The sequence below is a fragment of the Pleurodeles waltl genome, chromosome 4_1 (genome assembly GCF_031143425.1).
Source record: "Pleurodeles waltl isolate 20211129_DDA chromosome 4_1, aPleWal1.hap1.20221129, whole genome shotgun sequence".
Classification (NCBI taxonomy): domain Eukaryota; kingdom Metazoa; phylum Chordata; class Amphibia; order Caudata; family Salamandridae; genus Pleurodeles; species Pleurodeles waltl.
The window spans coordinates 838474366-838489863 of record NC_090442.1 but is presented as its reverse complement, the minus strand read 5'-3'; positions in this window follow the sequence as shown (position 1 = coordinate 838489863).

The following is a 15498-nucleotide window of genomic DNA, read 5'->3' as shown; positions in this document are numbered from 1 at the left end:
TTAGATACTTTGTATTCAAGGCAACATTCCAAACAATGTTGCCGGTTAAAGAAAGCCACGTGCTAAGTCAACATGTAATTTCTCAACTCCGAAGGTCGGAGATGAGATCGCAACTATTACAGTTGCTTAGTAACTGACACAAACACCAGATGAGTGACTTATCTATAATGCATACAGTTTGTAGTGGGCAGGGCAAACAGTCAATGTGCCATGTCGAGTTTGTATTTTAGGTTGGCATCAGGAAACACAACCTGCAATGGCAGCACTCGGTGCATCTGAATGTATACCCCTAGAGAGTAGCACAATCAGTGCTGCTGCCCTCAGGGGCCTCCCCTTAGTTCCTCCTGCCCTGACTACATAAATAACATTTACTTGGGACTTATGGGGGCAGCTAAAGGTGTTTCCAATGGTGCCAATGCATCACAACAGTTCAGGGAAAGTGCTATTGCCCAGGGAATCTGGTTAGTATGGGCCCTAGGCACGAACAACTTGTAGGCTACATCATATACCAGGCAAAAAGTGGGAGCTAACCATGTCAAAAAGAGGCATTTTCTCCCACTGATGGCCACTAAGACATCACAGACTCCAGGGCTGATCCTAGGACAGAAACTGACGTCAGCAACAACCCCTCTCCTGAGATTCTGCATCCTGAAGAGAGTGATCTCAAGAGGAGCAGCAAAGCATTTTTTGGTGTGACTAGCCCTGTGATTGACAGCTAGAAGCCATCTCTGCACCCGGAGCTACAAGATATGGTGGCAAAGTTCCAACTGTTGATTCCTGGGCCTGGCCCCCCCAAAGACCTCTACATCCAAAGGGTAGAGTGTGTGTTCCGTACCAAGTACCTGTTTGCCAAGCCCTGTAACTTTGACAGATGCCGCAGATCCTTTCAGCACCAAGGACAACCAAAGCACCTCTGCACCTGGACTCCCTAGGCAAGGTAATAAGAAACTGACTGTTGACTCTTCGTCTAGGACCCTGCAAAACCTAAAGTTCAGATGGATTCCCCCGAACTTACCCTGCAAGTGCCCAAGCGCACCTTTTGATTTTCTCCATTGACTCCAATTGTAACCGCTTGACAGCATGAATTACAGTGATTTTCCAAAGCTTCTAAAATTCACAACTCTGGTTGTATGTATGACAACATTTCTGTTTTGGTATCTAAGCTAATATAAAAATCGACTTAATTTTTCTAAATTAGTGTTTGATTTCTTTCGAGCCGTGTCATTTACTTATCCTCAATGTTGGTACTGTGAAATGCTTTATACATGTCTCTCTAAGTAGCCTGACTGCTCTTGGTCAGACTACCAGGACTAAGCTAAGGTTTACTGGTGTGAACCCGAGGTCCACTACGGGTAGCATGCTAGTATTACAATATAAGACCTCCCAGTCATACCACATAATACCATCACCTTGCTACATTGGTGTTTCAGCGGGGCAGATCTTGAACCTATGTTTCACTTTACCACTTAGAAAATAGGTATATTTTTGAGTACATGAGAAATCCTCAGTTGTCCTTAGACACAAAAAGTATTTTTTCAGATTTTTCTAAAAGTAAGGATAATTGGAATTGCTACGACCCTGTGTTACATCCCCATTCCAATAGGCCATAGAAAGTTCTCTAAGTATTTTTTCATGTAACTAGGTTGTTAGGTAAAAAGTAATTGAACCAGTTTGAAACAATTACTGAACTCCTGAGATAAACTACTGCACAATAGAGAATATCCTGAGCCTCAGTCATCCCATCCTGTCCATCCTCAGGATCAACGACCTGAGGTCCCTGTGCAAATCAAGAAGCATAAGCTTTAGAGCTGCTGCCAAAAGAGAGGACCTTGTAGAGGCCCTTGTCTTGTTTGAGAAAAATAGAAATAGGGAAGAGGCCTACTCCTAAGAAGGTGAACCTTAGCAGGTGGAAGGTGAGGCCCTAATCCCAGAAAGTGAAGCGGAGGGAGAAGGGGATCATGATTCTCCATCTTTCCCCAGACCACCCTCACCAGTAGGAAGTGGCAGAAGTCACTCTGTTGTCCCTTCTACTGGGCAGATGGGTAGGACTCTTAAGAGCAATGTAGGAAAGTGCCCTTTTGACATAGTTACACCCCCCCCACACACACACACACGCATACTTTTTGCCTGATATTGATGCTGACTTGACCAAGAGTGTTCTGGGATCCTGCTATCCAGGCCCCAGCAGTAGTGTTCTTTCTCTAAAACTGTAACATTGCTTCCACAATTGGCACACTCCTGGCACACAGTTAAGTCCCATATGGAGGGTACCCATTGTACCAAAGGCCCTGTGGTCAGGGAAGGTCCCCAAGGGCTGTAGCATGTATTATGCCACCCTGGGGAAACCCTCACCAAACACATGCACGCTGTGAAAAAGACAAAGTCAACATGGCACCCCTCTCAGGGTGCCATGCCCACAAACCAGTGCCTGTGGCATGGGTAAGTCACCCCTCTAGCATGTCTTACTGTCCTAACGTAGGGTGCACTATACCACAGGTGAGAGCATAACTGCATGTGTAATATGCCCCTACAGTGTCTAAGTCAATTCTTAGACATTGCAAGTGCAGTGTCCATACTGAGTATATGGGCTGGGAGTTTGTCAGCATGAACTCCACAGCTCCATAATGGCTTTACTGAAGTCTACGAAGTTTTGTACCAAACTTCTCAGCACTATAAACCCACATTGACACCAGTGTTGGATTTATTGAAAAATGCACCCAGAGGGCATCTTAGAGATGTCACATGCATTTTAGCCAACCTTCTAGTGCAGGGCTGACCAATCTGTGCCAGCCTGCCACTTCCAGACAAGTTTCTGACCACATGGGGTGAGAGCCTTTCTGCTCTCTGTGGACCGAAACAAAGTCTGTACTGGGTGGAGGTGCTTCACACCTCCCCCCTGCAGGAACTGTAACACCTGGCGGTGAGCCTCAAAGGCTCAGGCCTCTTGTTACAGTGCCCCAGGGCACTTCAGCTAATGGAGATGCCCACCCCCTGGACAAAGCCCCACGTTTGGCAGCAAGTCTGGAAAGAAAGTTAGGAAAAACAGGAAGGACTGACCACTGCAGCTAGGACCACCCCTAAGGTGTCCAGAGCTGAAGTGACCTCCTTGCAAAATCCTCCATCTTGGTTTGGAGGACAGTGACCAATAGGGTTAGGTCTGTGTCCCCGCCCCCCAAAGGGATTGGACACCGGAACTGTTTGGACACCGGAACTGTTTAGTAACCCTCAGAGACAGTAGCCATTGGCTACTTCCCTCTGACCCCTGTAATGCCCTGCAATGCCCCTAAATACAGGATTTAAGGGCTCCTCTGAACATAGCTCATCAGATTCCAGGCAAGCTCAAGAAGACAACAAGAAGAAAGAAGGACTGCTAAGCTGACCCTCACCAGAGAAGAGTGAAGACACCAACTGTCTTGGCCCCTGCCCTACAAGCCTGTCTCCAGCTTCGGAAGCCCTGCTACAAAAAGGTGATGCATCCTGTAGGACCAGCAACCTCCTAAAAGCCTCAGGAGGACCGCTTGCACCCTAGAGGATCAAGATGTCCTGTGGACATCAGCCCTGAAAACAACCCTGCCAAGGACTCCAGAACTGCCCAGATCCATGAGTCCTCCCCACTCTGCACCAGATGCCCACAGCCCATGTCCAGGTGGCCCAACAAACTAGAGCTGGTCCCCAGGTGATTCTGACCTAGTGCCCACCCTGGGTTGACTCCTCCTGTTCAACATGACAATGCTTGCAGCCTAAATCCGGAGGACCACCCTGACCGTAAGAGAACCGAATGAAGATTCCTGACACCTAAAGGTACCCCTGCATTTGCACCCCCCTGGCCTTGGAGAATCCGGCCACCAGTCCAGCAACGTTCAGCAGGCGGCCCTCCTCCTTGTCCAGCCTGTGGTTTTCCAGAACCGACCCCCCTGGACCAAGCCTGCAGCATCTTTGTGACACTCGGTGTCCCTATATTGAAAAGAATTGGGAGACCGACGCTATGTTTGCACCCTGCACCCAGCCGTCCATGGGCTGCTGACCTGTGGTGCTGACCTGTGGCCCCCCGGTGCTCACCTGAATCCTCACTGGTCTGCCCTCCGAAGACGCAGGTACTTACCTGCAAGCACTCCTGATTCCAAGAGCCCCCAGTCTCCATAGGAGCCCATTTTAAATCGACCTCAACTTTGACCTTTGAACCCGGCAGGCCCTGTGTTGCCTCAAAGAAGCAGCCAAAGAAGGTCATTTGGACCACAGCCTGTCAAAATGCCTTTGACACCCTGAAAGCAGCCATGTGCACAGCACCTGACCTAAAACCACCAGACTATGAGAAACAATTAATTGCCTAGACAGGCACTTGTGAAGATGGGACTGGGGCAGTGCTGTCACAAACCAAAGATGAGCGTCAGGATCAGACAGTGGCTTATATTAGCAGGCAGCTCCTTTCTAGAGAGCAGTGTTAGAGTGCCATTAAGAGGGAAGCCTTTGCTGTGGTTTTGTCCCTGAAGAAGCTGAGACTCTACCTGTTTGGGACACAAGGTTCAAACTGACCACAGGCCTCTCAAATGGTTAATACAGATGAGAGGAAAGCACCCCAAATAGTTGAGGTGGTCCATTTCCCTACAGGTGATGGACTTTGTAGTGAAACACAGACCAGGGACTGACCATGCGAATGCAGATGGCCTTTCCAGGTTCTTCCTTTTATGATGATGAAGTATACCAGAAGGGAGGTTAGTGCTCATCCCCTTTCATCTGGGGGGGGGATGTCATGTTGTAAAGTGTCCCTTTTTGGATGGTCACATCCCACGTTTTGCTGCTTGATGCTGTTGCTTTTGACCTGTAAGTGTGATGAGGTCTGCTAACCAGACTTCAGCACCAGTGCTCTTCCCTTAAATTGTACTTCGAATTGCATAGGCCAATGGTAAGGACTTTACCACCCCTGTAAGTCCCTTGTAATTGGTACCAGTGGTACCCAGGTCAAAGGTGGTAAAGGAGTCACCAGGGCTGCAACACTGATTGTGCCACCCTGGGTGACCCAGTAAAATTGAGTCTGCAGAGCTGCTATGTCAGCCTGCATGAGTAGCTTGCTGCTCAATTGCGGCTCTGCCCACACCAAGTGCATGCAGAGTCCCTTTACTGCCCACAGACAGGTCAGTCACCCCTAAGGAAGGCATCCTATTGCCCAGAAAGCAGGGTGGACTGTTCTATGAATGTGGACATGTATGCATGAACATATATGACCCCATGATAGCATTTAAAATATAATGCTACCACGAGTAACCAGTGGACCATAGGATAACATGGATTAGCACCTCAGCAGTTCACAGATGTCCAGCTCTGTGATGGCCTGACTGATTCCCCCCATGTTTGGTGTCAAAAACCTTGCTTTTTAACCTTGAGCATAGTCCCCGTGCACAGGCTTAAGTAGCATATGCCCTGGTGGCACCCTTTGAGGGTGTCCACCAAGTTACCAAGCTCTCTTCTGTTTGGGTAGGCCGTCCGAGCCTCTGCTACCACAGACAAGAGTCTGCCCTCCTGCTGGTTGTGCTTACCCTTCCCCAGGATGGAGACAAAGGACCTGGGCAGGCAGGAGGTCACACCTCCTCCCTCCCAGGATGGTTAGTGTGAAAGGTAATCAAGGCGGTGAGCCTCAAAGGTTTCCCCCATTCTTAATATGTAATTACTTGTCCCGTAGGCGAGGACATGCTCTTCTTGCCCTGTTCAACCCAACAGCTGGAAAAATTAGCTATGCAGGAGGCGTACACCTCCGTGAGGTTAGGCAGACCTTTAGGGTGGGCTAGGAGGTCTGTACAGCCAAGGTAAGGCTCTGCTATCTTGGCAAACCTTAGGAGTAGTGGGTTCTGGGTAGAAAGTGACATCCTTCCACAGGACATTGTCATTGCAGGAGTGGACTAGTCACACGGACCAGTAGTCCAGTGGTCTCTGTCCCCAACAATCATAGCGCCCCCCCAAACAAGGATTTAAGGGGCTCCCATGACACAAGACCCTCATTTCTGAGTTGCAAACAACAAGAGGCATAAAGAAGACGCCGTCACTGACAACAGGACCTGTACTCCAGCCGCGGCGCAAAGAGAGGACACTTAAGTGGCCTAAGGAGAACACTACTGGAACTCTGTGATTGACGTGTGCCCATGGTGAAAGCTCATTGGTCCCAGCAAGAGAGACCCCTGTGGACACCGTGAAGCCAAGAAAGACTCCCATGACTGGTGGCACTAGTCACTTGTAACTTGAAGAAGTAACACCGTGCTGAGGTCGAAGAAGTGTGACCTGACTAGCCCAAGTGAGTGAGCCTTGGTGTCCTGCATCCTAAGAGTAGGAGTAAGGTTCCCGCCAAGTTCTGAGCCTCTATCCCTTCCAGAAGACCTCCAGCAGTCAAAGTGCCAGCGCACTACTCTTTTGTCAAGTCCTGCAACTTTGACAGATGTTGCGAATCCCGTCAGCACCAAGGACCTCTAAAGCACCTCTGCACCCAGACTCTCTGGGCAAGATATCAAGAAACTGACTGTTGAGTCTTGGTCTAGGGCCCCGCAGAACTTTAAGTCCTGGTGGGTTCCCCAGATCTTACCCTGTAAGTGCCCACATGCACCCTTTGATTTTCCCCATTGACTACAATGGTAACTGCTTAACAAGAAGAATTACAGCGATTTTCCAAAGCTTCTAAAATTCACAAATCCAGTTGTACATATGATAAAAGGTCCATTTTGGTGTCTAAACTAATATAAAAATCTGCTTTTTTTCAAAATTGGTGTTGGATTTCTTTTGAGTTGTGTCATTTACTTATCATCCAAGTTGGTATTGTGAAATGCTTTACACATGTTCCTCTAAGTAGCCTGACTGCTCTTTGCCGCACAACCAGGACTGAGCTGAGGTTTACTGGTGTGAACCTGAAGTTCTCTACTGGGTAACCTGCAAGTATTACATGGTAAGCCCCCCCAGTGATACCACATAATACTGCCACCTAGCTACAGAAGTACTTCATGGCTTGAGCTGCAGTTCAGCGCGTTTTCAAGGCCGGTGACTTTAAGGCACTACATACACACACTAAAGTTCTGGACAACGCCATTGCACAGCTTGCAGAAACAAATGCCTGGCAGCCTGCCATTCAGATGGCTGATTTGTGAGTTCCTACAATTATTGTGTCTGATTTAGATTTCTGCGTATCGGGTTCTAACGTAGATTTAATGCATTGATGCTTAAACGGATTCAGAAAGGGGCAATCAACAAAAATGTAAACAACTATGAGGGAATGCAGCTGCTCTACAGGATAGGCTTTCTTTAGCCCATGAGCAGCACACAATGGCTCATAAAAGTGAAGAAATGTAATCTAAATAGCACTATGCAACACATTTGGCTGTAAAGACAGCAGTGCAAAACCTTTAACATTGCTACTGTAACTGGATGCAAACTTTTTAGTGGCAATATAAGCAACATTGAGTGAAGAAAACCTCCTGATGGTTTCTGTTCCAAATACTCCTGCCAAAGGTAATGTTTCAATGTTTTTTATAGCTGCTATAGACATAGGGACATTCCTAATGAGGGAATGAGGATTGAGTTGCCTGCATAGTCTTTATAGTATTCAGACAGCACTAAATAATTTGCCTGGATGAGTATTAGGTGGTCACTGTCCATACAAATTACTATTTGGAATACACATGTCCCTAGAAAGGTGGCAAAGTTGAGAACTAATGTGGGTGGTAAATTCAACTCCAGTGGCAGAGTTTGCAGAGTTTTGAAACTCCGTTCTCTGCTTGGAGTGTGCAGTTTCTGCAAACAAAATCGTGAACCACTGTGTGGCAAAATTTACCACCCATCCCAAAGTTCATCAAGGGTTTGGAAAAATGAGATAATCAGGGCCATTTACCCAATTCAAAGACTGCACCTGTGTGCAGACATGGACCCGTCCACGTGAGCAGTTTGAGATGTGGAATTGAATCTCCCATTGCACGCTCACCAAAGAGAAAGTTAGAAAAAACACACAGCCTTGGTTAGGGAGGGCTAAAGCCGAGCTGCCTGACTGTGTGTTCTGACTGTCTCTACCTGGCTGACCGCCCATAGATCCTGGACAGCATGACCCCAGCTCGGAGCAGAGCAGTGTTGGAGTGAGTCTAATCCATGCTTTGCCTGCCAGCATACTGGGTCTGCAGCAGCTTGTTCTCCTTGAAGCTTCCATGGATCTGAGCTGCAGCTCCACCAGTAACAAGCCGAGGCGCAGCAAGCCGCAGCTCACATAGAGGCAGCACTCATGGCAGTTGCCATGGCCGAGCAGAAGTTGCAGAAGTACTCAATGTGAGTAGCTGGGACAGTGGAGGCTGTGGGCTAAGTGCTGCCAAGGGCCAATCATGCACGAGGCACAGTGACAACTTGCACAGAGAGGGCGTTGTCAGGGGCCGATGGGGCCCTCATATTGCTCATACTTAATGCAAAGTTACTTGTGGTAATGTGCTGCTTATGCTGGTGTTAAGATTAAGGCACATTTGCTGGTGATGTATTTTACGGCAGGAAGGCCTGGAGGACAGTCTGACTGTCGACCCAAGCCCAGGTGAGCACACATTCCATGCTGCATTTCCTCTCTGGAGCAGCATGCATAGGTGATGGAGGGAGATCCGACCATTTTATCTACAGTTTCAGCTGCACGCCTAAGGGGCTCGTTGGTGCACACCAGTGCGCACATGTGGATTTTGAGTGTGAGTGGATGAGGAGGTGTCAAGAAGGTTGGGAGGAGGTCTGATTAACGATGCAGCCTGAGTGAAAGGCTGTCTATCCATTGCAATGCTCAAATTATTCTGTGGTGAATGTACTGTTAAACTCAACTCCGTTAATTTTCGGTGAGGGGTCAGAGCGCGTTACTAGCTCCCAGTTAATTTCCCCACATGTAATCAGTAGGAAGAAACGCAGTAGAAAACACTGCTCAGTATTGGAAGAATCCATGACCTAGCAGCATGATTGTTCTGAGACAATTGTGTGGGTGAAACTCCATGGAATAGAGCAGAGTTTTTATGTAGCTCTAAGGAATTCCACAGAGTAAAACTCCGTAAGTTCCGCCCACCCTTATTGAAAACTAAAGTACTCAATCCTATATCCTGCTTTAATCTGTTGCAGACTGTTAAAAAAACCAGAACCAAATTATCCAATGTGAAGAACATTGACTCTGTCACCAATGACAATAAAGTTACTTAAGCTGCTGACATGTAGCTCCCAAAGAAGGAGAGCTAGTTCAGGAAAGGATCCCTGACAAGCACGTCTTTAAACCTTCGCACAGACCACCTTCCCAGTTCTTAAGATAGAAGGCACTGAGAATGGCATAGGGCAGAGGATCATTCCTAGTGAGGGAGCTATAAAAGACCTTGGCAGGGTAGCTTATGAAGGGATAGTATGGATGATGTTGGCATCATTGATACCATATCAATGATACAGCAACAATACTGGTCCCCATATTTATATAAAAAATATGTGCAGCAATGCAACGTTTGCCAAAAAATAAAACATTCAAATGTTGTACGACCAGCACCAACTCCCCCTACTATCTTCAATATACTGTTATGGGTGATCTTCCTCAACTATATCAGGTCACTACCGTGTGACTATCAATATAAATATGTGATGGTTGCAGTCAAATCATGCTATAGTTTATTTTGGGTTAGGCCACAAAAAACTGTCACTTCTCGAACAGTTGTTAAAGGCTTGCAGTGCCAATAGCAATGGGAGCAGTTCATACTTTTTATTCAGATAATGATCTTGGGTTGGCTGTTAAAGTGTTTATGGATACTATGCCTGCTACAAGAGTACAACTACTTTAGCCATACCTGTTCTGCCTGGAATTGAACAGCACAGTAGAGTGAGGCAACGGTTTGCTTGAACAAGCCCTGACCATTAGAGTATTGGATACAGGCTTGACTTGGGTGCATAGTTTTTATGGGGTTCAGACAGCACTAAGTAATTTGCATAGATAAGTATATGAATTACTCTTTGGAGTACTAATGTACGTGCCTCATCTTAATGTCCTTAGAAAGGTGGCAAAGTTGAAAACTAAAATACTTGATACTATTTCACGCCTAAATCCAGTGAAGACTGTTCAAGAAACTAGAACTGAATTGTCCAATGTGAAGAAATCTGACTCTCCCACCAATAACGATGAAGTTAATAAAGTTGCAGAGGTGCGGCTCCCCAAAAGGGAGAGCTAGTTCACGAAAAGGTCCCTGATAACCACGTCTTCATACAATTGCATAGACCACCTGCTCCAGTTCTTGGGGTAGAAGGCACTTGGCCAGTAATATTTATCTTCACCTCCTGGGGCAAAAAAGAACACAAAATGGTGATCACAATGGAAATGACTGTGGCTAATTCTGTTTAGCAGACCCCCATCAATACAAGGTGCCTCTGGACTAGATCAAATAAACTACCTCAGGAGAACTACAGTCACATTGAAATCCTCAACTAAAAAGATACCACTCCATTAAATTGTGGTGTCTGAAGATGACTCTGATTCAGGTTTTGAAACAAGAGAAATAATCATCTCCCCTTCACTCAGTTGGCAGTATAGATGGCTTCTTGCTTGCTGTTGTTTCAGTGGCAAATCTCCTTTTTCGCTATCACCATATATCTGGATTGGTACTGAGTTCTATCCATTTTAATTTGGATTATAATGTTGATTACAATTTTGCTGGTGGTACATGGGAACTACATTCTCAGAGCACAATAGGATTATCATGCTGTAAACATCACTGCGTATTTTGTGCTGGACGGTGTTGTTTGGGAAAAAGTGCCTTAGTCTATGGGTCCAGCATAAATTATTAAAATTCCCTATGTTTTAAGAATCTCTGTGGGTAATTCCTGGCTGTAGGAAGCTGGCTATCTATTTAGTGCACCAAATGTGGAAGTACACTATGCAGATAGTACTAGAGACTCTTATTGGTTTACAAGTGACAATCCCAAAAGCTCTCTTTTGTGGTAGTGGGGGCAAGCAGTTAGGCTTATCAGAGGGTAGTGCTAAGCATTTGTTGAACACAAAGTCAATAAATGAGACACATACTCAAGAAGGAACTTGAGACCAGTCTTTAGAAAAATAGTTACTTTGTTTATATTATGTTTCAACACAGAATGTGTTTAAGAAAATGAATACTGTACTGCAATTTGTTTCGACTTAGCAAGTGAGTAACACTTTCACTCAAATGCACTTTTATGCAGTAAAGGTCCCAAAGTACTTTTACTGCAAAGGGGTCCTTGCAAACAGTTCTTGGGGGCCTCTGTAGGTAGAGATGTCCTGGTGGTGTAAAGTCACAAGCAGGACCAGCAGTACACTTTTACCTGGCCTAGGGTGTCCAAGAGCAGTAGTGCTACTTGAGTCAGGTGTCCTGTGCATTGCACACCTGGAGGCAAGTGGGGCCACCTAGAAAGAGAGTGCAAGGAGGGTCTTAGGGACAAGCTCAGTAGCTACCAACTGAAGGCCAGTTGGGGGTTCCTGGAAGCAAGAGAACACCATTGTATGTCATGGTTCTTGGCTGGGGAGCTCGGTGCAGCGGGTCTTTTTTGTCCGTGCTCCTGCATCAAGGCACCCATAGCACTTTGGGGGACTTGCAAGGAGAGGGACAAAATAATGCATCTGGATGACTCTGGAAGATGTCCTCTGCGATGCTGACTTCCCTCGATGGCTGGTCTTCGGACGTGGCATTGGAATTTGCATTGGACCTCACAAGTCTTGGTAGTTGCAAGGAGTCTGGAACCCCCGGTATTGGTGCAGCTGAGCTCCGGTTGATCCTGATGTCTTCTCACTTGGAGGGGAGATGGGACTGGCCGCTTGGAGCATGATGACCTCGTCCTGGTCAACTGCTGCATTGGTGGAGCCTGTGGTCAGCAGGACGGTGAGCCCAATGCTGCGGTTGGTGGCAGGGAAGTAGCTCCTCCACCCCATGGGAGATGTTGATATGCTGGTGAAGTGCTGGAGTACCTCCAAGGATTTTCGAATCCCCACAGCTGCAGGATGAGTCGGGATGTCACAATTGTTGGGACAGGAATAGTTAAGCAGGGTTTCATACCTAAAGTCCACTAGTTGTCCACTGTTCTAGCTCTTTTGGCTCCTCTTTGTCCTCTTCTTCTTTGGGTCAGATGAATCTGTTCTTCTGGAGTCAGGGGGCACTTAAATACTCAATTTACGGGCTTTTAAGAGTGTATTGAGTAGTAGCCAACAGAATAGTTACTTGGGGTGACTACACCTCCTACATGACCACTTCTTGTGGGAAGTAGGCATAACTCTGTCCCAGAATTTCTAGTTCCACCAAATACAGGATGGTGGAACTCTTCCTCAAGTGCCCAATTCAGGCAGCCCACCGTAGGAATGTGGCTAGCCCAATGATGGTATATGCCTATTGCTTAACTAATTTTCCTGCCTGTTCTGGTGCCCAGTGGGCCTCAGGGAAGGGGGCGGCCACTTTCAAGACTGGGAAAGCCGTGGTTGCATACCAAAGGCAGCAGGGTCTTTGAACTCCCTGGCCTTTTTTTACAGATTCACTAGCTATCCTGCTGGAGTAGAAGATAACACCTTCCTTCAGTCCAGACATTGTTTCTGGCCTCTGAGAGCTTGGGATGTCACCTCCAGGGGTCTGAATCATGTTTGTGGTGGCAGGCTGGTAGTAACTAGTAAGCTAGCACGTTAAGAGACCAGTAGGGTTTCATGGGACACCTCTAAGGTGCCGTCTGGGTGCATGTCATAATAAACCTAAGATTGTGACCAGTTTGGAATTATGAAGTGGATAGTTTTCATCATTATGGACATCATTACATTCATTGATCCAACAGCCGTAAAGAAATATATAATTATACAAAGGAGAGGATTGTCAGACCCTACCTATAAATAATCCTAGAAATTTCTAGAGAGGCGTTTTCCCTATTTCATTAGTGATGGCAGATCCAAACCTTCTGCTTTTTATTATTCGCAGGATACAGAGAGATTGAAGAAAATCCTGATCTGTAATCACAGGTTACTTTATCCCACACAGCTGAATTATTCATTTGCAAAGCAAGGTTATGCATACTGGAAAGAAAGTACAGGTGCAGGCAGGGGAACTGACAGGGCTCCTGGGGCTACATCCACAGCCTACAATTGTTGTAGGTACCCCGGGTGCGACCGGTGCATCCACAGCAAATTTGTGGGCTCTGGGGGAAAGTTGCAGCCCTGGGGGATGGGGTACCCTGGGCCATGTAATGGACCGGGGAGGAGGGCCAAAGGACCCGTGCCCCTTTACATACCGTTGCAGCCACATGGGATGGGTCCACAGGGTCATTCAATGGATTGGGGAGGAGAGACGCAAGCCCCCATCTCCTTAAAGGTATCTTGAGGCTTCAAAGAAGTGGTCCCTGTGCCTTGGCAATGGCTTGTGGAGGGGAGCCATACGCCCTTCTCCTATATAATAATATAAAAAAAAACAACCACCTCCGGCCCATCCGCAGGGGGTTAATGATTAAAGCTGAAAAGGGTGGGGTAAAAAGCTCCTTTTTTAACAGGACCACAGATATGTGAATCTGCATTCCTGTAAAAATAAAAAACAGTTTTGGGCCAAGAGTCCAAAAAAAGATGCTGCTAGATATTCACTAAAGTGGGAGTAAACAATCAGATCTTATCTTTAGATCTGTCAGGTCTGCGGGTCGTCTGCACTGTGAAATATATATACATTTTGAACCTTCATTTCTCCAAAACTACTGAATGTATGTACACCAAATAACAAAACGCACATTTTCGGGGGTCAAGATCTAGCTTTCTGCCAAATTTGGTGTAATTGCGTTCACGCGTTTTTGTGGTACCACTCTTCAAATTTCCTATTGAAAATTGCACAGGAAAAATGCATTTTGGGATCCCCCTTTTTCCATGTCCCTACTTGATTATATTCATATTTTACTGTAAGGACTGTGTTTTGTTTTCCAGTGAGTGTTTTTAAATAATGAACAAGGCTCTATAAAAATTGATATCTTAACTTCTCACTTCTTACTTTTAAACAACATGCAAGGTTGTACAGAATGTAAGTGAAAGATTACAAGGGCTGAATTGTTTATTCTGAAAATGTTTTACAATGCTCTGATACAATATGTAAACAAGAACATTTGTAGTAAGGTAGTGAGAATATTTGATCCAGGGACCCAAGTCTGAGGGTCATATTGTACAGAGGTGTAATCACCTTCCATTGTTGAAGGCTATGGGGAAGGAACATCCAAGCCTTCACTTAGTGGGCTTATCTGTCTGCCTGCAAGTGAGTATAGACAATGCTGATTCTTTGCTGGCCATTGATTCATTTCTTCAGAAGAGGCATGCTGGTGTGAACTACCTCTGAAGCTTGAAGAAGGTCTCTTTTGGTGATACGTTTAGCTTAGTTAGCAGAGAGGAATGTGGGGTTAGAAATATTGATATAAAACTGTTATATGTTATTACAATGTTACAATTTTACTTTGTTTTATTTTTCAACCTTCTGGTAAGTATTGCTGCCGCTATTTTGCTTGTTTTCATAATAGTTACTATTTGCATTGTATGCATAAGGATAAGATTTTCATTTTAACTAAATCTCGATTGTTCCTTTCTATGATAAACTAGTATTTATTTGCACTATCTCTGTGAAATTATACAGGACTTATTGTTAACTATAAAACATCTCACTCATGTAATGCTCAGTGGGTTGTAGGGTGTTGCAGTTTATAAATTTTTTCTGTCTCAGGTTGGTACACTGACTAAGTCCTTGGTACCAGAGGGTCTAAAAAAACCATTTCCAGCCTGTCTTCAGGAAAGAAATCCAAAACACTCATCAGGTTACAGTGGATATTATACACCTGATTGGTCCATCTCTAAAGTACATTATTACTCTCATATATGTGTTTTTTCGATGGCTTGCTGTAATAATTGTGGAGAAGGTGGCTTCTACTACTGCCTTGCATGTGCTGGATCAGGTATTTTGGAAGACTATGGGGTGCTCCCCATTTGTGATTATGCAAGGCCCGAATTAGAGGACAAAAAATCCAGGATGGTTGTTTAGGCTCACAGTGGTCACGGAAAAGAGTAAGTGCAGCACTATTGGGATCTGGAATATGATGAAGGAGAGTTACAAGTGCGGATAGGAGAGAGAAGTTTGTCAGTGAAGATTTGGATGATCCAACTGAAGAAGAGGTGGATGGACCATTCTAGATTCGTCCTTTAGCAGTGAAAAGGAACATACTCATATACATTTGGAAAATGTTAATAGACATGAAAGAAGTGTTTCGGGAACTGATGCTCTGGTTCCTACTACAAACAAGGAGGATGCATCTTATGTTCAAGCCTATCAAGGGAAAATGTCAAAGGCACCCAAGTGGTTGATTGATTATCTGGGTCAGACTTTGAGGAAGCATAGCACTTTTGTTTTTTCTTTTTTTTTAATCCATAATCCTTTCTGGGGTGTGTATTGCTTAGGTGTTAGTATTGTGTGTTGGAGGAATGGTGTGTTGTGATGGCTATAGCACTTTATGATTGAGCGTGGAGCT